The sequence below is a fragment of the Leptonychotes weddellii genome, chromosome 2 (genome assembly GCF_054177405.1).
Source record: "Leptonychotes weddellii isolate Sample4059 chromosome 2, ASM5417740v2, whole genome shotgun sequence".
Taxonomy (NCBI): domain Eukaryota; kingdom Metazoa; phylum Chordata; class Mammalia; order Carnivora; family Phocidae; genus Leptonychotes; species Leptonychotes weddellii.
In genome coordinates, this window is record NC_138370.1 from 65861277 (window position 1) to 65888023 (window position 26747).

The 26747-nt window shown below is 36.1% G+C and overlaps 1 protein-coding gene across 1 annotated transcript in view; it reads left to right on the top strand.

The window, feature by feature from the left end:
• Nucleotides 1-211: 211 nt before the first annotated feature.
• Nucleotides 212-26747, top strand: part of IQCM (IQ motif containing M) — a 103357-nt gene continuing 76821 nt past the window's right edge. Inside the window, exon 1 of the mRNA XM_081813066.1 lies at nt 212-1054. The gene's annotated coding sequence lies outside the window, so the exon portion shown is untranslated. The remainder of the gene's footprint in view (nt 1055-26747) is intronic.

The window sequence follows — 26747 nt, forward strand, 5'->3', positions numbered from 1 at the left end:
AGATCATGAGCTGAAATCAAGAGTCGGATGCTTAACCAATTGAACCCCTCCATATAGTTTAATCTAATTGCTTTTTAAAACTCTTGTTTAAGATTTTCCACAATAAAGATTTTTTTTTTTTAGATTTAAAAAAATTTTTTTAAGTAATCTGTACAGTCAATGTGGGGCTCGAACTCATGACCCTGAGATCAAGAGTCACACACTCTTCTGACTGAGCCAGCCAGGTGTCTCACCCACAGTAAAGATTTTAATGTCTTTTTTCCTTCTCTTTCTGTTCTCTCCCAATTTCTCAAGCTTCTCACAGTTTTTAATGTGTAGTATGTGCAGTGAGTGCTGAACTAGCCACTTCTGCACTTTGAACATGATTTTTACCCTTTCCTAGACCCTTCTTTAGTCATCTGGAAAATAAGGAGATGAACTAAAGCAGTGTATCTCAGTGGGGATTATCATAAGTCAGGTTTTGTGCAGGCAGACTCTGAGAGGGAGACTTGAGTGCACAAGATTTACTGGTAGATGTTTGCAAAAGATACTCCTGGGATGAAGTTAGGATGGCAGGATGGGGCAGAGGGAGAAGCTAAGTTGCAGCAGGATAGCCAACTGAGGTCTCAGCCAATCCTACAGGGAGCCACAGGGAAAGAGAGGCCCTATGGAATTGTCCCAAGTGGAAGCAGGCCTTTGCATGCCTTTATCTGCCAGATATCATCTGTGGGTTCCCCCCGGGAGGTGCAGTAACCTTGAGCAATGCTCAATGAGGAGCATAGCTGTGAACCATAAGCAGACAATATTCCCAGCCACTGGGAGATTGGCCTTGAAGAGAGGTTCTGGGCAGAATACCAGCTTCTACTACTAGTACTTTGGGCAGAACAATTCTTTGTTAGGTACAAATAGCCCAGGCATTGCAGACGTGTAGTATCCCTGACCCCACCCACCAGGACTATCAAACATTCTCCACATTTCCAAACAACCCCTGGGACCCTGGTTGAGGATCATAGGAGATCACTAGGCTGAAGCATTCTCAGTCTACTGTGGATCTAACATTGTTGCTTCTGGACGAGTGAGTATATTTTGGATGAGAGTACCACCTGATCAAAGTTAGAAAAGATCTGGCAAAAGAATGAGTGTGTTATGACTCAAATAATGCTGTGCTGAGCCTAGTTGAATATAAATAGTTCTGGGGAATTACCAGATCAAAGGGCATGAAGATTTTAGAGAGTGTTGCTCTGTGTTGCTCTGTGGAGTGGTTGGGCCAATTTATATTCTCCCTAGCATTCTAGCAATCATATACTTTTACTATTTTCTCTCTATTAACTTGAATCTCTGTAAATTTCATTGTAGACGGAGTCCAGTCAGATAGGTAAGGAAGTGGCAAGATAGGAAGGAAGCTTGTGTACCACAAGATGAGCTACTGTGTCTGTTTTATCCAGATTTCACTAATGCTTCCAAGAACCCCTCTGCTGACATGAGGAGAGCCAGGCAGAGGATAGTGGGCAAATTGCTGGGCCCCTTATCTACAATTAATGTTTAAGAAAAACCAGAACACTTAAAAGAGATAAAGATTTATGGGGAAGAAAATGGAAATGTTTTAAATATTCACTGTACAATTCAAACTCTCTTGATGGTAAACCTTTGTTAGATTAGTTTAGTTTAGATGAACAGGTTTGATTAGTTCAACGCTGTCTTTTAATATCTATTTTGAGTTCAAAAAGAAATATCTGTAGCTAGCCTCATCTTGTTCCCAAGGGGCCAGCTGGTGCTGGGTTTGGCAGCTTCTTTGGAGAAAGACTCAATGAGTGTGGAGACTAAAATAACAAATTTGTTTTGATATTGAGTGATTCCAGAACATGATTTGAGACTTTAAAAATTAATTGCAGAGGTATCCAGCTATTATCTGTGAACAGAAAAACCTGTTGTCTTCCACATTTACACAAAGTTCTTGATGTGGTCCATTTCAGGATCCTTTATTTTCCCCCTGTTTATTTTTATTTTCTGTAATTATAGTTCATCCAGTAAATAATTAATTTGCCCTCATATTTTAGTGTGTCAGTAGATAATGACACTTTTCTACACTGGTAGAACATGAGTCAGCCCATCAACAGCATATGGCAGAGACCAACATTGAGTTACCCATGTCACTTGAAAATCAAGTTGATGTGTGAAGAAACTTTTAATTTTACTTTGGAGAAAACCTAAAATTACAAGGGCTAGGTTAAGTATTTTGTATTAACTGTATCCCTTGATTTTACATTTTTAAAAGTGACTAATCAATTATCCTAAATGCGAAAAAATGCTAGGAAGGTAGGTGTATTTTGTTATAATAGCAAAACACCCCCAGTATTCTGCTATAAAAACAGATTGGTTTTCTGTAATTGTTTATGGGTCTATTAAAATAGGTTGATATTTTAATCTAGGTGCTTTCATTGTAAGAAATTTAAATAATTATTACAAGGGCAAAACACATTTATTAAAGACAAATCAGGAACTATGGAAACAAAAGGAAGAAAACAAAAAATATTCATAATCCAACCATTTCTAGACAACCATGCTTATATAAACCTTGGTTTACATTCTTCCAAGCTCTTTTCTTCTTTTTTGGTTGCACCATTCCAGACTTTTAAAAAATGCATTTTAGTTACATATAAAATGTATTACGTTATTAATAATTATTTCCTAGCCTACTTTAATCAAGTATGTGATGAACATATTTCTAAATTTGGATCCACTTTATTTTTCTATTTCTTTTAAATTTTTATTTATTTGTCAGAGAGAGAGAGCACGAGCACAAGCAAGGGGAGCGGCAGGCAGAGCAGGCAGAGGGAGAAGTAGACTCCCTGCTGAGCAGGGAGCCTGATGCGGGACTCGATCCCAGGACCCCGGGATCATGACCTGAGTCGAAGGCAGACGCTTAACCGACTGAGCCACCCAGGCATCCCTGGATCCACTTTATTTTTCCAAACAAATGAATAACATTTCATAGTATGGAAACACTATAATTTGACCAATAAATTGAGGGCCATTTATATTGTTTTAAATATGCCATTGTTTGGCAGAGCATGATGATGATAATTAACAATACTGTATTATATACTTGAAAAATTTTTTAAAGAATAGATCTTAAAATATTGTCACCACACACACACAGAATTGTAATTATGTAAAGGAATAGAGATGGAGATATTAACTAATCTTATTGTAATCATTTTGCAATATATACATGTATCTAATCATCATATTGAACATCTCAAACTTACATATGTGATATGTCAATATCTCAGTAAAGCTGAGAACAAATTAAATTACATTTAAAAAGCCATTGTAATTCTTCAGGAATACCTTTGTATATAATTCATTGAATCCTTGTTAGATTAGTTCCTTAGAAACATTCTTAGCAGAATTGCCATGTTTGAAGGCATGCACATTTTTGAATTTGATACAGATTGCCAGATTTCTTTCCAGAAAGGTTGTACCAATTTACACGCCCATTATCAGTCTATAAGCTTCCCACCAACACTGTGCATTGGCAGTTGTATTGAGTTTTTACAGATAGGTGATTATCAGATTGTTGTTTTAATCATTATCTTTCTATCATTAGTGAGATCAAATAGCTTTTCTTATAGTTTTTGGTCATTTGCTTTTCTTGCATGAATTGTTTCTTTATGTCTTTTAATCTTTAAACTGTAGTGTTCATCTTTTTAAATAGATTTAAAGTACTCTATTGGTTAAAGATATTAACGTTTTGTCATGTGTACTACAATATTTTCCCTAATATTTTCTATTTTTTAATTTTGTTTATGATGTATTTTTTTCTTTTTTTTAAAAAGACTTTATTTGAGAGAGAATGAGAGAGAGAGAGAGAGAGCATGAGCAGAGAGAGGGAGAAGCAGACTCCCTGCTGAGCAGAGAGCCTGATGTGGGGCTCGATCCCAGGACCCTGAGATCATGACCTGAGCCGAAGGCAGACACTTAACTGACTGAGCCACCCAGGCAAACTATGGTGTATTTTCTTGAACAGAAATTGTAATTTTTACTTGTAAAATAAATTTTTTTTAGAGAGGGAGAGAGAGAGGGAGTAGGGAGGGGCAGGGGGAGAGGGAAAGAGAGAATCTTAAGCAGGCTCCACACCCAGTGTGGAACTTGACGCAGGGCTGGATCTTACAACCCTGAAATCATGACCTGAGCTATCTATAGTCAGGTGCTTAACCTACTGAGCCACCCAGGAACGCCTCCCTACATGTAAAATCTTTTAATATTTTCCTTTATGATTTCTCAATTTCAGTTCATGCTTAGAAAGAACAGTGTCAAATAAAAATATTGTAGTTTTTATTATTTAAAATTTTTTCTAAGATTTTTTTTTAAGTAATTTCTTTTTTTTTTTTTAAAGATTTTATTTCTTTATTTGACAGAGAGAGACACAGTGAGACAGGGAACACAAGCAGGGGGAGTGGGAGAGGGAGAAGCAGGCTTCCCGCGGAGCAGGGAGCCGGATGTGGGGCTCGATCCCAAGACCCTGGGATCATGACCTGAGCCGAAGGCAGACGCTTAACGACTGAGCCACCCAGGCGCCCCTTAAGTAATTTCTACACTCAACATGGGGTCCAGACCTATAACCCAGAGATCGAGTTGCATGATCCACTAACTGAGCCAGCCAGGTGCCCCCATATTGTAGTTTTTAAAATATGCTATTGGATTTAACACATAAAACTTTATTGCTTCTGGAATTTATTTTTGTGTATTATGGTGTGAGGTAGTATTTCTTTTTTTTCTAAATAGAAGGTAATTGTCACAATTATAATTGTTTTATAATTCATTCCCACTTATTTGAAATTATCCTTTTATCTTCCACTTAGGTCTCCAATATATCTAGATTTTCTGTTCTCCTTCACTTCCATCTCTTATGAGAATGAGTCTAGTGCTTCATCATTAAGGATATTTGTTTTTGTGTTTATTTGAAAATGTTTTGATCATGTTGAAGGAATTTCTACCTTTAATAAAATCTTTAAACAGTATATCGTTGTGGATGTCAATTTTTTTTTTCAAATGCATTTTTCAGGATCTATTAGAATGACCCAATTATTGTTCTTATTTAGTCTTGCACTATAATAATTTTTATCGATAGATAGCTACTGTTCAACCTTTTTTGCACTCTTAGTATAAAGACTAAATGTTTTAATGTTATTCATAAGTTGCTGGATATAAATTTTTAATATTATACATAAGAGGCTTGCATTTATATTTCTTTTTTTTTTTTTAAGATTTTATTTATTTATTTGACAGAGAGAGACAGCGAGAGCAGGAACACAAGCAGGGGGAGTGGGAGAGGGAGAAGCAGGCTTCCCGTGGAGCAGGGAGCCCGATGTGGGACTCGATCCCAGGACCCTGGGATCATGACCTGAGCCGAAGGCAGACGCTTAACGACTGAGCCATCCAGGCGCCCTTGCATGTATATTTCTAAGCAAAACTGACACATTGTTTTCTGCCTTTGTCATCTTTTTGTCAGGTTTTGATACCAAGTTTTTTTTTTAGGATTTTATTTATTTATTTGAGAGAGAGAGAGCACGAGCAGGGTGGAGGGATAGAGGGAGAGGAAGAAGCAGGTTCCCTGCTGAGCAGGGAGCCCTATGTGGGGCTTAAGCCCAGGACCCTGGGATCATGGCCTGAGCTGAAGGCAGATGCTTAACAGACTGAGCCACCCAGCCCCGCCCCCCACAAGTTTATGCCTGACTCAGAAAATACATTTACATACGTTTTTTCTTTGTTTTTTTTTCTTCTATGCCCTGGAATTTTTAAAATAATATCTTAATTGTATCTTCCTTGAAAAATTGAAATAATTAATGTAAGAAAGCACACTGGTCTGGCAGTTTTTTGAATCTAGGTATGTGACAATTTCCTCATCTTTTCCCCATGGTTTTAGTTTTTTTTTTCTCCTTTATGTGGTCAATTTTAGTAGTGTGCATTTTCCTGTAAGAATAGCCCTAGGTTTTCGAATTGTTGGCATGGTATTGTTCAAAGTAGCCTCTTACACTTTTTTTTCAAAACCTTTGTGTTTCTGATTCCTTCCCTTTCTGGGTCAGCAGACAGCATGTTAATAGATAAAGAGTATGGACATAGGGGCCACACTGCCTGGACTTGAATCCTAGCTTCACTGTTTATAAGCTGTGTGACCTCAGGTAAATTACTTTATTTCTCCTGCCTCTCCAACTATAAAATGGGGAGAAAAATAGTTCCTACCTCATAGGGTTGTGGTGAAGATGAAATGAGGCAAAATATGTGAAAAGTGCTTAGAACAGTGGCATTTATAAATACTCCACAAATGTTTATATTATTATTATTACTTGTCCCTAATTTTGTGGTTATTCCCTTTCTCCCTTAAAAATATTACGCTAGCTGGTGGTTTATCTATTACATTTGTTTTGTCTTATTGTCTTCCATTTTATGCTCTACCCTGATTTCCTCTCATTTTTGTCCTTTTACCATATATATCTTTATAAATTACTGCAAATGTAATAAAATATTTGATAGGTATAGTTTAAGATGCTTAAAAATTTGAAAATAAATACTTACTGCATTTGAAGAAATTTATAAAGATATACACAGAATATGTTTGCAGCAGGTATACTTAGGAGATCATAGATGCCATGCCAATATTCTCGTGCAGAATCCCAGATGCCAGAGTTCAGACTGTGAGGGAATCCTCTGGCTGGACAATTTTAAGGAGGTAGAGTTCTCCTTGACCTGACAGTCTATCCATCTCCTGTCCCTTCTGCCGAGTCTGCCACTGCTGTTGAACAGCACTTAAGGGTGCCCATGATTCCTAGAGGAGAGGGTCTACCACCACTCAGCAGAAGGCCAAGGTGAGGCAAGCTTAGAGGAAGCCTTCTGATACGACTCATCCCAGTGCATTTTCTCTACCTCAACTTTCTGCAAACTGGGAGGTTTTAGGCCTGGACTCTTTTTTTTTTTTTTACCATAATAATTTATTTAACCAATCTGTTGTCTTTGGACATTGCAATTTTTTTTTCGTATGTCTGTTTTTTAAAATTATGTTATTCTTGATGGCATTTGCAGTGCTCCTGAGGACAGAACTTGGTCATCAGATCCATAGAGCTCTATATCTATTTTCCTCCTTCCACTCCAATGCCTCTATTTTGCCAGTCTCCCTCATGTTTGTCCCAAAAGAATTTCCTATCCAAGGGCTTGCCAATTATTAGAAGGCCTTCTGTCTCCGGGAAAGATCCTGTTATTGCGATAGAACCACAAATTCTATTTTATTGCAATAATACACAAATTGCAGGATTACAAAAGAAACCACAGTGATTCCCTCTTTTTTATCTGCTAGTCAGTGCAAAGCTAAGTAGATTATATACACTAACCATATTGGGCCTGGGCTCTGATGTCATTTATAGTCACATGGGCTTCCATTATCCACTGGTTGAGAGTTGATGTCCAGGATGTTGACTCCTCTCCACTCATCAGTGTGTCTGAATCCCCCTGTTCAGGGGAAATTGTCTGGACCTTCTCACTTTGCTTTTGCTTCTGGTTTTCTAATTCATACCCGAGTGTATTTAGTTCCTGATTTCTGGGCTTTGCCTGAGGTTTCCAGCCCTTGTGGTTTCTTGTCCTGCTGATGTGAAAATTGGCTTCTTCAGTTTTAATTCTTTCCACTCTCAGATATTATGGAAAAAAACAAAAACAAAAATAATTTCAGATATTGTCTCGGTGTTGTATACTTGCTTTGGCCATCTCACTTATTCAAACTTGACTCTCCTGAAACCTAATTCTGCTGTTCATCATTGCTTCCTTGTGAAAACTTTGGTCTTCTCCCACAGCCCTGCTTGGAGAATCAGATACTGACCCAGTGAGGGAGGGTAAGGTGCCAAAGGGAAGGTGTGTCTAGAAGAATGGTTAACCCCACCTTTCAAGGTCTTAATGGGAAGCCAGCATTCAGGACTCATTATGGATAAAACCCAGTGTATGCCCATTGATGCTTACTCTTGGGCTTAATTTTGTTTCTAGTACATCTCTAGGTTCCATGCCTCCAATTTGCTGCCTGTAACCTCGGGAAGTTCTTAAATTTCTTTGACCTTTAGTTCCTGCAGCTGTAAAATGAGAATTCTAATAGGTAGTGATAAAACCACCTTAACTGGATTGTTATGTCTGGCATATTAGCTACTAGTGTTAGATTCTTGAGTTTTCCAATAGACTCATTTCCCACCGAGCAGTCAGAAAAGCTCCGTAGTAGTTGCTGTCTGGGCTCTCATCAAAACTCAGGGCCAGCAAGGCATGTGGGACCCAATATGCTGGCACCTGCCCACCTTCTGTCTTTGCTTTTTGTCTTCTGACACAGAGACCTCTAATTAACTTTGTAGAGAGTTAATAACGCCGTACACTTTCTTATATGACACATGTTTCAGACTATTTACATATATTGGCCCAAATAACCCTTCTGAAAGATAGATTTTATAATCTCTATTTTATAGCTTAAAACCAAAACCAAAACCAAAATTAAAACAAAACAAACAAAAAACCCAAACAACAGCAAAAACCAGTGGCTCTGAGTGATTACAAGCTAGCCTAAAGTTATGCATCCAGCAAGAATTCCAATAAGGATTCCAATTCAGGCTTTCAATTTTAAGCAACTCTTCAAATAGTGTGCTTCTTCATCATTTTATCCTCTGGATACTTGGTCCATTGTCCTAAGACAAAAAGCAAACAAAACAGAACAAAACAAAAACCTCTCTATTTAAATACTTAAAAAAATCTCATCATTTCTATTCTCTCTCATTCTAAGCTTGGAAGCCAAGGTACAAGTTTGGTAAATATATTACCTTGACTTGTTGCCCAGTGTTGTAACAACTTATTCCCTGTTTCCTCCATCTTGTATTCTTGAAGGGATTTGCTATACTTTTGATTAATCTCTGAAAAGCCTAGAAAGATATCAGCCTCTCTTAACCACTTTCCCTGTCTTGGAAATATTTGTGGCAGCCAGGCCTTTCTCCACTTGTGGAGATCAAAATAAAACTACTTATAAAGAATGGAATGCTTGAAAGCTTCTCTGATTTTATTTCAATCTTGATGACATTCCTGCTTGCTTTATTACCAGTTTGGTGTGGGGAATTCAACTAAAAGAAATTGCCAGATGTAAGAGATACAGTTATTGCTGAAAAAGTGAAAGTTTGGGGGCTTCTTCATTTGGACTAACTCAAACTACTAGCCAGCCTTTCATTTTCAGAAAAATCCCAAGGCATTTAAGTCCTGCTTTTCTGCAGCTTTCTTATCCACTGTTCTATTTTTCAGGTATCAGATGTTTATAGTTTTTATACTGAGTTCTAATGTAAAAAAGAAATCAGATGAACACATGCATGTTCTTCATTCAGAAGTCCCAAAATCCTGAAATCTTTTTTAGAGTGTGCTCAGTGTGACATAATAGTGAAAAGTTATAAGTCAGTGTTGGTGGTGAATTATGACCAAGGTCATGGAAAACACATTGCTTTTTCTAGTGGTTGCATGATTATCAGGTCTCTGATGATAAATCTGCATCCACTGGAAATGCAGTTAACTTACCTTGGTGATTTTGATTTATTAGCCTTGCAATGGACAAGGTTGCCCATTTGTTAGTGCTTATTTTATATTTGAATAGCTTGGAAGCATATAAATTCGAGGCATAGCTTAAAGTTTGTCTAGTATTTCATATTTTATAGGTAGCATCTGATCAGAGGACTTCAACTTCTGTTATTTCTATTGTGACACTATTCAGTTTTTAATATAGTGAGGACATTTGATTTGCAATTTAGAGCATCTTTCTCTGTGATCAATGCTGAAGTTTCTAAGAACTGTCAGAACTCTAATAAAAACATGAAAGTTATAGATGAACAATCAACTTCATTTGGCGAGTAAAAGTTAAATGGTTTAAAGGGAGGACATTGAAAAACTAGTGATTGGTAAGATGTATTCTATTTGAGCTATTTGAGCTTTTCCGAGCTTTTGTTAAAAACAGACATAACTGTAAGGGCTTTTATTAAAAATTATACTTAATTTTAATTATACAGAAGAATCATCTAGCATTGGTCTGGAAAGGCATAAAGAAGATTCTCTGTGACTAGAGTGAGAACTTACGGTATGGGCTTTGAGTGCCAAAATGTAGAATAAATTCCAGGGTTAACCTGACCATAGAAGGAGTTATGTGTCAGCCCGAGTTCTCCTTTCTCCTTCCTTATTGCAACCTGAGGCATAACACCTAATAGGAGCTTTTGAGTGTTAGCCCTTGTAGCTAGGTTTCTCAGCCTCCACAGAACAGTCATTTGGGGCTGGATAATTATGGGGGGCAGGGGAGTTGTTCTATGCATTGTAGCTATGTAGATGTAGGTAGCCCTACACCCAGTTGTGATAACCAACAATGTCTCCAGCCATTGCCAAATGTGCCCCCACCCTGGGAGTAAAAGTCACCCCTGATTGAGGACCACTCTTTGATGTTCATGTTGCAGGAAAGAGAAAAATGACCCTTGAGAAGGTATGCATCGGGGTGTGTATTAAAATAAGATGCAAAGCACGATATTTAAACCATTTGCTATTAAGCACAGTCAAGTTGAGCTAACCCTTACAAGTTTAAACCAGTCAGAGATAGTTGCAGTGTTATTTCAATATTCTAGATCTGGCAACTGTGTAACATTTGATATTTTGCATTTGATGATGCATTTGAATACAGCATTGAGAATGATCAAGTTTTTTCATGTAATTTAATACTTGGCATTTATAAATACTGAAGTTTTGATCATCATGGACAACTGTAATTTTATACTGTTACATGATGTTAAATATTTTAAGAAATGAAAAATAAGGAATGTTCGTCCTTCAGTTAACTTTTATTGATTCTTTTAAATCTTGTTGAAAGTGGAGTTTTCCTTCTGTGAGGCATTTTACTCTTTTCTGTGGTCACATTTGGTATTCTTCACCAAGGAAGTTAGCCTGTATTCTTGTCTGGAACAGAAGGGCTCATCTTGATATAAGTAGTTCTATAGTAGCAGCCAATTATCATCTAGTACATCACAAGGAAATATTCTGATTCTAGAATTCTTTGGGTGTCTAATGAAGACAGACATATGGGAGAAGTAGGAAATAACCACAGGGTTGTCAGGATCTAGAAAACTATCTCAATTATTCATGACTTATTTGGAATTGGTTTTAAAAATTTTAAACAAAAATTTTAAAGTTGGATAGTTACAGATTAAAAGAAGAATAAAGGAAGAATATAGGGGTTGGGTATTATCAAGCAACTGAGATCATTATCACTTTGGGGCAGTGTTTCTTTAAGTTTCATTGGAGCTAAGGCAAAAGGTAAGTAGTTAAGCAGTGTCAATTGGGGTAAGTAGTATTAATTTTTTTTTTTTAAAAGATTTTAAATTATTCTGCAAAGTACTTTTTTTTGTCATGAAATTTGTCTGAAGAAATACATTTTTTTAAGGATTTGACAAAATTATATTGATAGAATCTTTTGCTTAGAGATGTTGAGATTTATTAAGTGTTTTCTGTTTTATAATATGGAAAAATGTTGTCAATTAGCTCTCAGAGTTTTGTGCCTTATAGGAAGGAAAGCAAATGGCCTCAGAAGGAAAAAATTTTAAGTGGAGGTTACTAATATGCCATATTGTGTATGAAGATAATTAAGACCTCTGACCAGTGTCTGATTTTAGGTAGTATTGCATCTTCATGCCAACTCATTTATAAACTATATCCCCATGTAGCCTTGTGAGTTGATTCACTAGTTTGGGGTACTTAAAAATTTTCACTTAAAAGTTGAAGAATTTTGCCAGATTAAATATATTTAGTGTTAATGCTGAGCTGTTACAACTGTTATCAGCAGGGACCAACACTCCTTTGAGAAAATAAAATTATGTCATTTTTCGAAGAATAGGACACTATTATTTTTGTCGCTTTCCTTTAAAAGTCAGTTCCATCACTAAACAATCCATGTCCTAATATATAGGATCTATGTGAGCATTATACATTTTTTTTTTACTATTGATGGTCTCTGTCCATTGGATCTAATGTTAATGATAGACCAAAGAGATAGATCAGAGAAATCGTTCAGAGAAATTATTCCCAAGTGTTCCTAAGTGAAGTGGAACAGAGGTGAATAGTGATTGTTAGAATAGCCAGAGTAACCATTCCAGACCTCTGGTTGGTATTTGTGACTTGCTATGAAAAAAATCTGTCCTGGAGTTCTGAAAATGTACTAAAAAATGTAATGTTTACACTTTTGAAGTGATAAAGTATAAAAACATCACTTTGTCCATCTTTAGTAATTCACCCTATCGACCTAAGGCAATTAGCTTGATATAGAGACCAGGTGGTTCTTTTGGAACAGGTTGTGAATATAGTTCTGGTGATAAAAGATCATCGTTTTCTAGAGCTGTTTCCAGGACAGCATAGCCAATTACATGTTTTCAAGGGGAGGGAGTTATAGGCTTCTACTATGACTTATAATAGGGAAATATCAACATAAATTATTTTGGAGTGAAATTACGTGATCAATATCTGATGGAAATTTGCTTTTCAATATTTCCTCTTGGAATGTCTTGCAGTTTTTAAACATAATTCTCTGTATTTGAGAAGTTTGGGTAGTGTGCAAAAGGTTTTATTCTGATGAGCATTAAAGAACATAGGACCCAGCCTCTGTGTGATTTTCTGTATCTTAAGCTTATCCAGAGAGTCTCCTGTTTATTTTTAGAAATGTGAAGGAATTCAGAAGATTCTTTTCAACTGTCTCAAACAATTTAGGCAACTCCTTCATGGAGCCCTGGATCCCAGCATGTTCCTAATGAATCGCAGATTTCCAGTTTTGGGGATGTTTGTAATGAAGCTTTGGGGTTCTAAATGGGTCAGAGCAGATTTCGTACTTTGTCAAGTTGTGAGAAAATCTAGGAGGCAATCTGTGCTAAAGACTCCGGAATAATAATTTTGCCACCTGCTGGTTTTTTTTGTTTTTCTAGGGAGAGGAGAACATTATTGAGGACTAACCAATGAGAGTTCTTTAAATATTGAGAGTTCTCAATATTCAGTTTGGTCAATATTCAATGGTCAGTTTGTTCCAGCTCAGTATAAAGATGAGTCAAATAAGATTCTAATCATTTAATAAGATTCTAATAAGTTAAGTGAAAACTGTTATATTCGGCTTAGATATTTGATATTTGGCTTAGATCTAGATTTGTTTTCTACTTAAAATTAAATGTGGAGAAACTGCTCTAGAGAGCACCCAGCATCCAATTCAATTCTTTCTCGAGCTTCAGTTGGTCTGCTTGGAGAGATGAAAAATTCTTAAATTACTTTGTTGATGATTTTCTCTCCTCTGTTTTGTCTTTCTCGAAATCCTGCTCTATAGTCGTTTGACCTCCTAGACTGGTCTCCTACCTTTTGTATCTTCTCTCTCTCTCTCTTTTTCACATCTTTTTATCCTTTTGATCTACTTTCTGGGAGATCACTCCAATTTTATCTTCTAACCCTTATACTGATTTTTAAATCATGCTTTTTAGTTTCTAATAGTTCTTCTTATGGTTGTTCTTTGAATGTTTCTTATTTGTGACATTTTGATCTCTTGTTACATGGATGAGATATTTTGACTTCCTCCTCTGATTTTTTAAAAAAGTTTTTTTTTTTTCCCCCTGAATAACCTGTGTCCTACAAGTTGCTTCTTTTATTTATTTATTTATTTTTATTTAGTTATATGACAGAGAGAGACACAGCGAGAGAGGGAACACAAGCAGGCGGAGCGGGAGAGGGAGAAGCAGGCTTCCCGCCGAGCAGGGAGCCCGATGCAGGGCTCGATCCCAGGACCCTGGGATCGTGACCTGAGTTGAAGGCAGACGCTTAACGACTGAGCCACCTAGGCGCCCCCAGAAGTTGCTTCTTAAATAAGATGTTTGTTTTGGTCTGTCTTCCCTAAATAGGGGACTGAAAAGCTTCTTGGAGGCTCCAAGCATTTTAGTAATGTCAAATTTAAGTTTTACTGTGGGAGACAGGAGTGGGTCATTGGTTGGGTTGATCAAACTCCCTAGAGAAATTAATCTCCTCTCTGGAGGGAAAAGTTCTGCGGAAAGGGGTTGTGGGGGTGGAAGGAGGATGTCTCAGGACCTTGTATCTATATGTACAGTTACTTAATCTCCTTGTTTTTAGTAAGTTTCCCATGTCCTCAGTTGCTTGGGATTTCCCCGATTTAAAGATCTGTTTTTTTTAAATTTAATTTTATTATGTTATGTTAATCACCATACATCATTAGTTTTTGATGTAGTGTTCCATGATTCACTGTTTGCATGTAACACCCAGTGCTCCATGCAGTACATGCCCTCTTTAATACCCATCACCAGGCTAACCCAACCCCCAACCCCCACCCCTCTAGAACCCTCAGTTTGTTTCTCAGAGTCCATAGTCTCTCATGGTTCTTCTCCCCCTCTGATTTCCCCCCTTCATTTTTCCCTTCCTGCTATCTTCTTCTTCTTCTTTTTTTTTAACATATAATGTATTATTTGTTTCAGAGGTACGTGAACGCTGTGAATTGTGTAAGACTGTTGAATCAAAGACCTTCTGTTTTACGCTTTTCAAGCTTCAGTGGGCAGGGGTGAGGGGCATTACTCAGTAAAGTGGAGTAGGGGAAGACATGTAGGTATCTAACCACTTTTCAAATCGCTTTGATCCAATCCTTATTTTAGGTTTCCACCTGCCTCCCCCACTTTACTCAGTTCTAGAAAAGCTGGTGCTACCAGATGCTGAACATTTTGGGGAATCTGTTGTGTAACTAGTTAGTTCTTGACTTCTCCCACTGCCAGTTAAGATTGAGCTTTCTCGGGTCTGGTAATTTAATTACTGCTCGTGGACCTGTTTTCTACCTTCCAAAACTTAGGTGCTATTGTTTTCTCTCCTGTTCTTCCCCTTCTTTATGGGCTCATGTCTTAAAAAAACAGGACAAATTAGATACATTTGTTAAATATGCTATCTTGCCCTGGAACACTCTATTCATTTGGATAAGAAGCTTTCAGAAGGTAGATCTTAAATTAATGGTGCACAGGGTTTGGTGTAGAAAGTTTACTTAGAGGAATTTACTTTTTGAGCTAAAAGTAAAAAAATATCAGTTAAAATTTTCTTGTTCGGGGTATAGTTATTGCAACTATCTCTTTCTCGGGTGGTAGTTTTTTATCCAGCCAACTGTGTGAATTTTGAAAATTAAGACAAAACATAATATTTTTATGCGGTGAAAAAGTTCACCAAGGACTAGGTTATAGGTATAGCCTGACATTTCTGCAGAAAGGATCATGAACCCAGATATATTAATGCAGTTGACTCATAATGAGGGTCAAGTTGTTGATTTTTACAACTGTTACACAAGTAAAATGCTAAAGACCTTTATCATGACTGCAGAGGTCTGTGTTGTCACCTTGTTGTAGAGGAGGGCAAAATTTATAATTAGGCAGAGTGGAGGATCAGCTTCAATTTACGTAGATCAAACTGAAGGAAAAAAGGAAACAGTTTCTTCTCTTTGTATTTTATACCTGGGATAAGGCAGGAAAAAAAATACACTGTCAAATAAAGCAAAAAGGGAGTTGTAATTACTTCTAACTTATTTTGTCACAATAAAGATATGTTAGCATTTTTATTATCAGTGTTATTCCAAATTGTTTAGGCAATATTTAGCTAAATTTCAAGAGGATACTCTGTAAATAATATTTGGGAAATGGTAATTTTTACCATCACTTGAGAGTGTGTGTGTGTGTGTGTGTCTGTGCGTGTGTATGTGTGTAGATGATCTAGAAGGTAGGATAGATGAGGTGAGAGGATGAACTTTACCTTGAAGTTTGTAGAGGCTCCTCTGCCATTATATTCTCATTTGTGTCTCTGTAATATGTGGTTATATCATATATTTCTGGTGCTCACTCTCATCCTCCAATTAAAAGTTAAAAAAACATGGGATTAATCTAAAAAGAGTATCTGTAGGGTCATTTCCACATGACAGAGGATTTGACCTTTGTCACAGTGATATTTGGTGTTTAAGGATGGCTCTTGGGAATTTGACTCCAAGTTAAAAGAAGCATTTATATTTCTCAGTTCACCCGGAGGAGTAATAAACCATACTTCAACTTCTGAAGTCTGTTTCAAAGTCAAATGTCTTCCTTTGAGAGTACTTTGCTGCTCACTTATAAAACTGGAAAAGGGCATTTCAGTCAATGCTTTATTCTCCCAGTCAGGAACTGAGGCTGAGTTAGGTGGCCACCAACAGGGATAATTTAAGGGACCCTCAGAAGGCCCTTCTATCAAAACATATCTCCCTGGAAGAAGCCTATATATTTCCCCCTACTTTTTTGAACTGTTTCTAATTCTATTACAGATTTACTTCGATTTCAGTCTCCTTTTTTTTTTAAATAAAAATCCCTCAGGGAGGGTCGAGTAGTCTATTAATCAATCATTCATAAATCAGTGTGGATTAGTTTAATTAAGTTGCTTTTCTCTAGTTAATGGAAGTTTTGATGGGGGTCAGAAAGAGAGAAAAAGGAAGTAATTAAGTCCCTGGTGTTCTTCAGTGTAAGGCAGTCCTGAGCAGAGGGCACTAAAGTGGGCTCACTTGACATCTCAAGGGCAACATGAGGGTAAGGGATACTGGGATTGGGAAGGTGAGCCACAGGAGCTAGGAGATGAGTTAAGAAAGACAAGTGGGACAATGACAAAGACAAACTTTGAACTTATTGTGGGCCAGAATCATTTTCTATAATACAGGCCTTTAAGTTAATGTTATTGGATACTATGGAGGAATGGCTTTGTATTTTTGCTTGGAATTTGTGTTATGTTTTGTGTAATGTATATCTTAATATTTGGGGAAAGAGAATGTAGACTCTTAAAAAAACAGACAAGCTGTATTAGAAAGATGCCATAAAACATATATGGTGCTTATTATATTTTATTTATAAAATGTTTAATGTATAAGCAAACAAATGTTTAATTCAATTAAACATTATTCATTAAACTTCCATTAACTAGAGGAAAGCAATTTAATTAAACTATTTTTTATTTTAAACTTAAGGAAATAAATAATCAGGGTTATCAGACTAATTGTTGTCAAGAGCAAAGCAGAGATACCAGAATTATTCAGGAGAGCAATTCAGTAACTCTTTGATTGAAAGAAGTATTTCTTTTCAGAAATTTATCTTTTTTTCTTTGTGTTTTGCTGTGTAGCAGGGATAATGCAATATAGTTGTGTCTTTGGTAGGCTTGAAAAATATTTTAGTTTAAACAGGTGTTTCTGTTTTTCTTTTTTTTATAGCTTGTTCTAAATTGTCAAGCCTTTGAAATAGAATCTATTTTAGGAATTACTGGGCTTGTTCATCTTATGAAATAGCATATGTGAGTAGCTAACATATTCTTGGCTGATCACACTGATGGGAAACTGACAGCTATGCTAGAGTCCAGACACCCCTATCACTTTTGAGTTTTTATCTTAATTACATATGTATTATCTCTAAAGAAATAAATGATCTCATTCATAGCAGTTGGGCAAAATCAAATCTGGAAGGTCAGAAGCTACCACTTTATATGTAATAGTTAGGCTAACTATGATTTATCATCAAATCCAAATCAAGATAATTGTGAGAGTGAAAAGTGATGTTTAAAATAATTAAAGTGTTATCCATATGCTTTTTATCTATGTCCAGTTTAAACTTTATTACTTCTGACCTCTCTTCAAGTTTAGTACTTTCTTCTGCAGTGTGTAATCCAGAAGTTAAGTCCATCCAAAGAATTTTTAAATTTCAGGTATTTTTCAGTTTTAGAATTTCCCTTTAGTTCTTTTTTAGAGTTTCTATTTATCTTTTGAGTACTCCATTTTTTCAATCATTGTATCTTGCTTGTATTGAATATAGATGTTTCCTGACTTTTGATGGTTCAACTCATATTTTTTTTTTAACTTTATGATGATACAAAAGTGATACATAGTCACTAGAAACCATACTTTGGATTTTGAATTTTGATCTTTTCCCAGGCTAGTGATATGCAGTATTATACTCTCCCATGATGCTGCGCAGGGGCAGCTCCCGGTCAGCCACGTGATTACTAGGGTAAACAATCAATACACACTCATAATCATTCTGTACCCACACAACTGTTCTGTTTCTTACTTTCAGTACAGTATTCAGTAAATTACATGAAATATTCAACACTTTATGTTAAATAGGCTTTGTGTTAGGTGATTTTGCCCAACTGTAGGTTAATGTATGTGTTCTGAGCATGTTTAAGTTAGGCGAGGCTGAGATACAATATTTGGTATGTTGGGTGTATTAAAGGCATTTTCAACTTAGGATATTTTAGAAGTATGCTGGGTTTATTGGGATGTAACCCCATCAAGGAAAATATGTATGTATTCTCTTGATTTTGAGTTTCTTGTCTCTTTGCAAGTTTTGTAGTTACAAAAAATTATATCTTGTATATTATCTATTATCTTTTACAATGAAGTTTGAAATATCTACATCTATATATATATCTTAACCTTTTAATTTATTATTTTTCTTTTTATTCCATGTTGTCTTGACTTTATCTTGTAGTTCTTTCATTGAATTTTAATTTCAGTAGTTATACTTTTTAAAAAATTTTGAGTATAGTTGACACATGTTACATTTCAGTAATTATATTTTTAATTTCCCTTAAAATCTTCTTTTCTAATTACTCCTTTTTTTCCCCATAGAAGTCTATTTTTATTATACGGCTACAATATTTCTTAGACTTCTCTTGTGCTATTGATTTTCTTCAAATGTCTGGTGATGGATGGTTGATCATTCTTACTTGTTAATTGGGAAGTTTTAGTAACATAACTCACTGGTGTAGCTTTCCTTTGCCATTGTATACCTCTATGTCTGCCTGAGTATAAACTTTTGAGTAGGCATGTTGACCAGTAGATAGGGTTGAATTTAAGATGTGTACTATATAATGGACAGTTCTGGTGCTTTCCTTTGGCGTGTAAGCCTCCCAAGAAAAAAAAACCCTCTAAATTCTTTAGGAATAGGCTGTATTGTATGGTATTTCTGCCACTTGTCTGAAAGTGAAAGCAGGAGGGTCTTAGCCAGCTGTTCAATAGTTAAGCCTTTATTCAAATACCCTCAATACTACTGTACAACCTATTTTTGCGTTCCATGCCTCCAGGTTGTGTTTCTGGGTCCTCTCAGGCAAAATAGACCTACCTTCTGTGCAGCCTCATCTGCTATCTCTGGCTTTGTCTTCACACATGTCATGAGCCCAGTAATCCTATCTACATCCTGTCATCTCTAAATCCATGCAACATTGTAGACCACTCAGAACACACTACCTGCTCTGCTTTCCTACCTCATTCACTTTTTGCTATTATATTCCCTTTCCTGCATTTTTAGATTCATTTCAGTGTGATTTGAAAGGGAGAAGAAAGTGTTTATGCTCAGGCTGCCATCTTACCTCAGTAGGAGCACTCATTTTGAACGTTAATGTTGTTATTGAAATATTTACGCTTTTGCTTTTTTTGGTTTGTTTTTAAAGAATTTTAGGGGCAGTGAAAGATTTAAGTATCTTCTGGTTCCCTGCCGCCCCTTTATCCCTTATGAATTCTGTCATGGACTGAATACTGGACAAATCCAGTAAAAAAGTTGAATGATTCAACATGAATGACCAACTAACATGAAACCATGATGAAGTATTTTAACAAAACATGTGAAAATTTTGTGGCAGCAAATTTGGGTTCTGGCAAAGTAGAAAAACAACCAACATATAGCATCCATACGTAAAACAATGTATGTTTCAAATGAATTTTACTTAAAATAATCTTTAGTTTTGCCTGATTTTATAGATGGATCCAGGAGAGACTAGAGGGAAGGGATTAGAACTGGTGGAATTCTTTTTTTTAAAAAATGCATTATTTATGATAAGGTTCAAGTGCATTTTATTTTTTGTTATTTTTTAAAGATTTATTTATTTATTTATTTATTTATTTGACAGAGAGAGAGAGAGCGAGAGCAGGAACACAAGCAGGGGGAGTGGGAGAGGGAGAAGCAGGCTTCCCGTGGAGCAGGGAGCCTGATGTGGGGCTCCATCCCAGGACCCTGGGATCATGACCCGAGCCGAAGGCAGACGCCTAAGGAGCCAAAGGCAGATGCCTAACCCAGGTGCCCTGAAGCTGGTGGAATTCTTAGAGCAAAGAGGCATGAGGAGGTGAAAAGTAGAAGAACTGACAGACGATGAGGAAAGAGGTATCACAAGTCAGAGTAAAAAAGGAAAATATCTGGTCTCCTGTCTCGTGCTTCCTTTGATATGAAAGAAATTTGGAGGTAGCCCTGAACACTTAAAACTCAAAACTGCAACAGAAAAGCAAATTTGAGTTTCTCTAGATGCTCTTGGGTATAAATAATGTGGATTCATGACTTGTCCTCAGTCAGAAGGTAGCTATCTACTTTTTATACCAGTGGAACGTTTATGTGAACTAGTTCGGAGATTCAAACCTTTCTTAACACTTCCTAATTAGGCTGAAATTCCATCAAGGGATTTGTGCTGACCTCATAAATGATGAATGTGAAATTTAATTTTCCAAAGTCACAGGTTCCCAGTCAAGGATACAGACAATTTATGTATCTTTGTAGGATAGTCTGTGACATGTGACCATTGCTCTGGTGCTGAAATGCACGGGGCCTAGTGTAGAGCTTGCTTTTATGCTGTGGTTGAAAACTTCTGAAAGTCTTTGTTTCTCTGAACACTTTGGAGACCAGTCAGGTCTCCAGTATTACTGTTATATTACATTTGTCTGTTGTTTTAAAATCACCTATGATGCACCTATGAACAATTGGACAGAAAATATTTAAAAAAAATCAACTTCCCTTATATGGCTTTCTAACCTTACAATGATGAATTGACCCAAACATGTAGCTTTTATGAAAATTACAATATGGCTTTTTAAATTATAATACTTTGCAATTAGCATCACATAATACAAAATGTTCCTGCCTGAAAATTTTATATTTAATTTCAGTCTTGCAGCATTACACTATAATTGTATAGTCTTAAACCATCAAAAGTAAGTTTAAAAATGCATGTTTTCATTTTTACATATGGAAAAACTTTCTCAAGTAAATTAAAATACTGTTCTCTTTTCATTGAATAATAAATATGGGTTTCCCTCTGATGTAATTAATATAACCTATACTATTCAGTATAGAACAGAAATGTTAAATCATACATTAAAAAATGGCTAAGAGTATTTCATTACCAAACCAATTCTGCAATTTCCATAGACTTATGGAAAATGTTATTCACCTCTTGGGGAAAACCTTTGGCAGGAAGCTCAGTTTTGCTTGGCATCCTGTTTGCATCTGTTTAGTCTCTGGTTAGCTAGTTCTTGATGTCAGTTGTATATATATTCTCCTCATGTTGTGGAAGAGAAAACAACTTTAGTTCTCAACCCATATTTATTTTTCTACTGATATTTAATCTCTATGTTGAGTTTAAGATTTAGGATTCCAGTGTGATAGTTAAAATGTGTACTGTTTGCAGTAGTGACAATTTCCAAGTAGTCGAACGGGATTCTGGAGTTTTGCTTCTTATTCTATTATAGGCTCTTCACTTAAACATCCCCGTGGTGTAAAATAAGGACATCATATGAAGTATGGTTATGTTTCTGTTGTGGAATGAACTTTTTCGAATTCTCAGCCATTTAATAGCATGACTGCCGAATGCACATTAAAAATTTTCTAGGTAAAAAGGATAATTAGAGTCAGTGAAAGAAAGATGGAGAAAAACAACAAAAGATAGTAATAAAATTTAGTCAGTAAATAATGTTACCTACAAAAACTATTTATGTGTAATGAAATATGAAGCATAAATCTCATTATTAATCCTTTTATTGGAAATTTTGGTGCCTGAATAAAATTATTTCCTTGCTTGTTATTGCCTTGCTTTTTAATTACTGAAAGTTTGATTATCTAAAATAACCATTGCTCTTTCTAAAGTGAAGTCAATGATCTAACATATAAGAGAATATTAAGGAGTATAAATTCATAATATGTATCTTTATGTTAATATTGAGATGATAAATTTAAAAGAGAGAAGCCATTAAAATTGGATGACTGTTACTTCAAATCATCAGATTTTATTAGCATAGATGTGTAAGAGCTAGATTTGGCATCTATTTAATTGATACTAAAGGGAAGCCGGTGTGCATATGGCCTGATCCCTCGGTTATCTCAGAGTGGAATTTATAGTTGCTGAGTTGTGCTGTTCCACTGTCATTTTTGATACTATATTACAATTTCAACCTATGTTATAGGGAGAATTTCATTCTTAATTATGCAACGACTCTCCCTTAGTTTTTAATTTATCTTTTAATTTAGAGCCCAGATTGTCATTGTCTAATTACCCCCACAAGTTATATCATGTCAGTTATTCATCCCACTAACACTTCAGGGTTTCTTGCATCAGAGAACACATTTCATTTGAGTTTATCCTTTTACAGTACCTGATCCATAGTAGAAGTTACACTTAAATAATTTTGACAGGACTCTTTAATTAAATTCAAAGCATCATTCACCTTCCTTCCAAATATAAAGTGTATATTTGAATGTTGGTGGACCTTGGGAAGGAACTATGCATTTATGTTTGCCTACTTTGTGATTTTTTAAATCTCTACAATTAATCTAAGGTATGGTTGGGTTAAGTTATTATTATTCCTACCATAAAAATGAAGAAATTAAAATTTAAGGGCGTAAATAACCAGTCCAAAATTGTATGGGCTAGCCAAATGTGGAAACGGGATTTGAAGCTAGGTCTTTCTGACTCTAAAGACTTTGCTTTCAACCGCTAACATGCCAACTCCCTAAAAAGACAGTAAGTAATAGTAAGTTGGTTCTGCAGATTCATTGGTAGGTAAAAATACAGTTCCTCCTCTCTTTAAGTTTACAGCCTCATTGGAGAACATTGATAATGTCCAAATATTATATTAATATTGAAAGTAAGCCTACAACTGTGATAAATGCTTTGAAGGAAGAAGACACAACATTTTTTGCCTGAGTAGTATTAACTGAAGAAGCTTGAACTCAGATGGGAAGAGTAGGAATTGACTTCTGAGCAATGATGCAGGAGCATTTCAGAAGGAAGAGTAAATGCAAAAAACCTATGGAAGGAGAAAGCATGATGCTTTAGAGATGAAAATGTAGGGCAGGACACTTGAGGTGAAGAAGAAAACTGAGGGAGTATAGTTTTGGGTGTCTGGGGAAAGATGCAAAATAAGGCTGATTTTTTATAAGTGTTTGGTGAGCGCTGTGAATTGTGTAAGACTGTTGAATCACAGACCTGTATCCCTGAAACAAATAATACATTATATGTTAAAAAAAAAAAAAAGAAAGAAGAAGATAGCAGGAAGGGAAAAATAAAGGGAGGAAATCGGAGCGGGGAGATAAACCATGAGAGACTATGGACTCTGAGAAACAAACTGAGGGTTCTAGAGGGGAGGGGGGTGGGGGGATGGGTTAGCCTGGTGATGGGTATTAAAGAGGGCATGTACTGCATGGAGCACTGGGTGTTATATGCAAACAATGAATCATGGAACACTACATCAAAAACTAATGATGTAATGTATGGTGATTAACATAACATAAAAAAAAGTGGTTTTTTTTTTTTTTTCCTTTTCTTTATACTAAGAACACTGGGAAGCCATGAGGGGTTTAACAATCAGCCAATGGCATGATTAGATTTGTGATTAATGGAGGTGAGCTTTTATGAGGATATTATGCAGCTGAGCTCTTTAGAGACCTCCATAGATACGGTGGACATTTTCATTATCAACTTCTGTTGAGCACACTTGCAAAGAGTCCTCTAGTTGGGTTTCTGTTCCCTCTTTCCTTGTAACTTGCTAACATTTTAGTGAGGTTCTCTGAGATTTTCCAGCTGTATAATATGTGTGAATGTCCTTTCTAGAACTATAAAGTGCTATATGTCAGGCATTTTTATAAGCCATAGCTTGATATTCAGTATCAATCCAATGTAATTAGTCTATTAACACTCAATTTGATGGACAGTAGATAGCTTTCTTCTTTCTGATACCTCAGATTCCCTCCTAGTAAAGAGCAAAGATTCACTTCTTAGTGGCAGGACTGAATAGGCATATGATGACCCTAATCTGATTATTAAAAAGGCATCCTTGATGGTAGGGGTGAAGTCCATGTCTAGAAGGTTGAGGGGAGGGGGAAATTACCGGATGGAGATGAGTGAACATCAGAAATATACCAAAGGGAATAAGAGGGAGCCATAGATCTCCTAAATAATTTTTGTTCTCAATTTTGTCCTGGGGTGTTGAAAAATGCATGAACACACAATTTATTTATTAATTTTATCAATTAAGTTTATTTATTAATTTCTAGACAGACTCTATTATGGCACATAGAGGGCACAGAGACAGTACATCTGACCCCTGGTTTTTGTGCTCTCTAGACCTCTTGTGAAGGCAGACATTCAGGTGATAGTTGTTAGCAGAGATAGTGGAAAGCCATTCTCACCCCAGTGGATGGGGAAAGCATGGGATCAGAGGAGTCTGGGAAGGCAGACATTACGCAGCATGACAACAGTGATGATGCTATGTCCATGGTGCCTAGTAGAGTGTGTAGAAACTAGCAGGAGCTAAATAAAAGTTTATTGAAAAAAATGAATGAATGAAGTGGAGGTGATTTAGTGTTGGGGTCCTACAGGAAAAGAAACTCAGGAACATGGAAGCTTTGGAATTGCAATACAAGTGGGGTTTTCATTTTGAGGAATGCAGCAGGAATCCAGTTACTATGCCCTGGGAACAAAGTCAATAAGAGGCTGAGAGCAAGGCTGAATCAATACAGGATTGCTTATCTGGGGGTCCTTAAATTCTTCTGGATTAGAAATCTTGCTGCAGAACTGATCTTGTAGTTGGGGGATAAGAGGTCTCAGATTTAAGAATTAGAAGGATGACAGAGTGAGTCATCATAATAGCAGACCTCTTCCTAAACCGATTTTCTGGTTCAATCAGCAAGAGTGTTATTTGTTTTTGTTTTCTGATTGTTTTCTTTTGCTTTTTGCTTGTGTCAGATACTTTTATATTGCCTTAAGCTACTCATTGGGCTGCTGTAGCAAATAGGTATGAATCTGAACAAGTTTTTTTCTTTTTTGTTTTCACCTCCTCCTTCAGTTTAATACTGTTTACCACAGAATGTTTTGGTAAGGAACCTGTTTTTGTTTTGTTTTCCTTTTGACCTGTTTTATCAGATAGGAACATGGTGGTTTCTGGCGGTTATTTTAACACATGAATTCAAGTTAGCCCAAAATGAAAGGATATTAGTATCATGGTATTTTTGTAGAGGCCATAATTTGATCTGTATATGATATGGCTATTAGCCTTGGATAGTGAAAATCTAAGTTTCTGGTACCAAATAATCTCTTTTTTTTGTCCATCTTTTAGTAATATTTTTCTAATGTTCCTTGTAGAACTACATGTCATCTATTTTCAGTCCATGTAGTTTGGGTGTATCTCCAGGGGAGGGTATAACTTCTGCTGAACAAAGAGAATGTGTGGCCCAAGCCAAGGCCTTCAGAGTGAGTGATAATTTATAAATGAACCTTTGCTAAAACTAAGGGCATCAGAGTATACTGAGCTCTGACAAAGTAAGACTAGAACTGTTGGAAGCCATTTTTCACTGTATATAGGGATCTTGCTGGGGGTGGAGCCAACATAGGTAAGGGCTGAGAGATGGAAAGAGGGAAAAATGAGCCCTGATGAAATTTTAAGCACCTAGATCCAGCCTTGCCTGAAATGTGTCACTTTGTTTAAATTTCATGAGCTAATGCATTTCTCTTTTGTTGACCTTAAGTTTCACTTTGCTCTGAAACCTGCTACAGAAAGAGATCCACTTTTCTTTGTTTATGGAAGGCAGGCATACAAACTTAATAAATGGTGAATATTAAACAGTGATAGATGATGAAATAAAAATCAAATTTTATTGAATGCCAAATTATATATTTTCTGAATGACTAAAATGGCACTCTATAAGTACAGATAGACTAAGGTTACACAGTTGATATAGGGATAATTGGTACAAAGGACCTTTTGGCTTAATGAGCTATTTCTTTTTCTAATAGCTATTTCTGTTTTTTTTTTTTTTTACAATAGTGTATTTTGTTTTTCAGTAAAAAAAGAGACTTTCCAACATATGTAATCAAGATGTTTATCTCTTGATCTGAATTCTTGCCCTTTTCTGTAGTACATGATTAAGAAATTTGAGCAGATATTTTCCTGAGAAATATCATCTACCAAAAAGTCATATATCATGATCTAGTGATTAAAATACTGATCGTTACAGACAATTCTTTAATGAAGAGGAAATACAGATATGGATAAAATGCTTCACCTCTGTATTTTTTTTTTTTTCACCTCTGTATTTTAAAACTAGATTGCTAAGGGCATGAACCCAGCTAAATATGCTGTGGACAATGCCAGGTTGTAGCCAAAAGTCCAAGGATTGTATGGAAGGTTTGTCCGTGAACAATATGGAATATAAAGAGAAGACTCAAAGGATTAATTTGGCTCTCTTCATTCAGTTTCCAGTAGAAAAACTAAGTAAACAAAAAATATGGAAACATTGGAATCATCTGCCTCTTTTCAAATCAGCTCTAATGTATGGTTACATTGAAAACTTAGCTTAGGGAAAATGCAACTGTTAAATTCTGATTTATTCAAATAGATAAATGATAATATG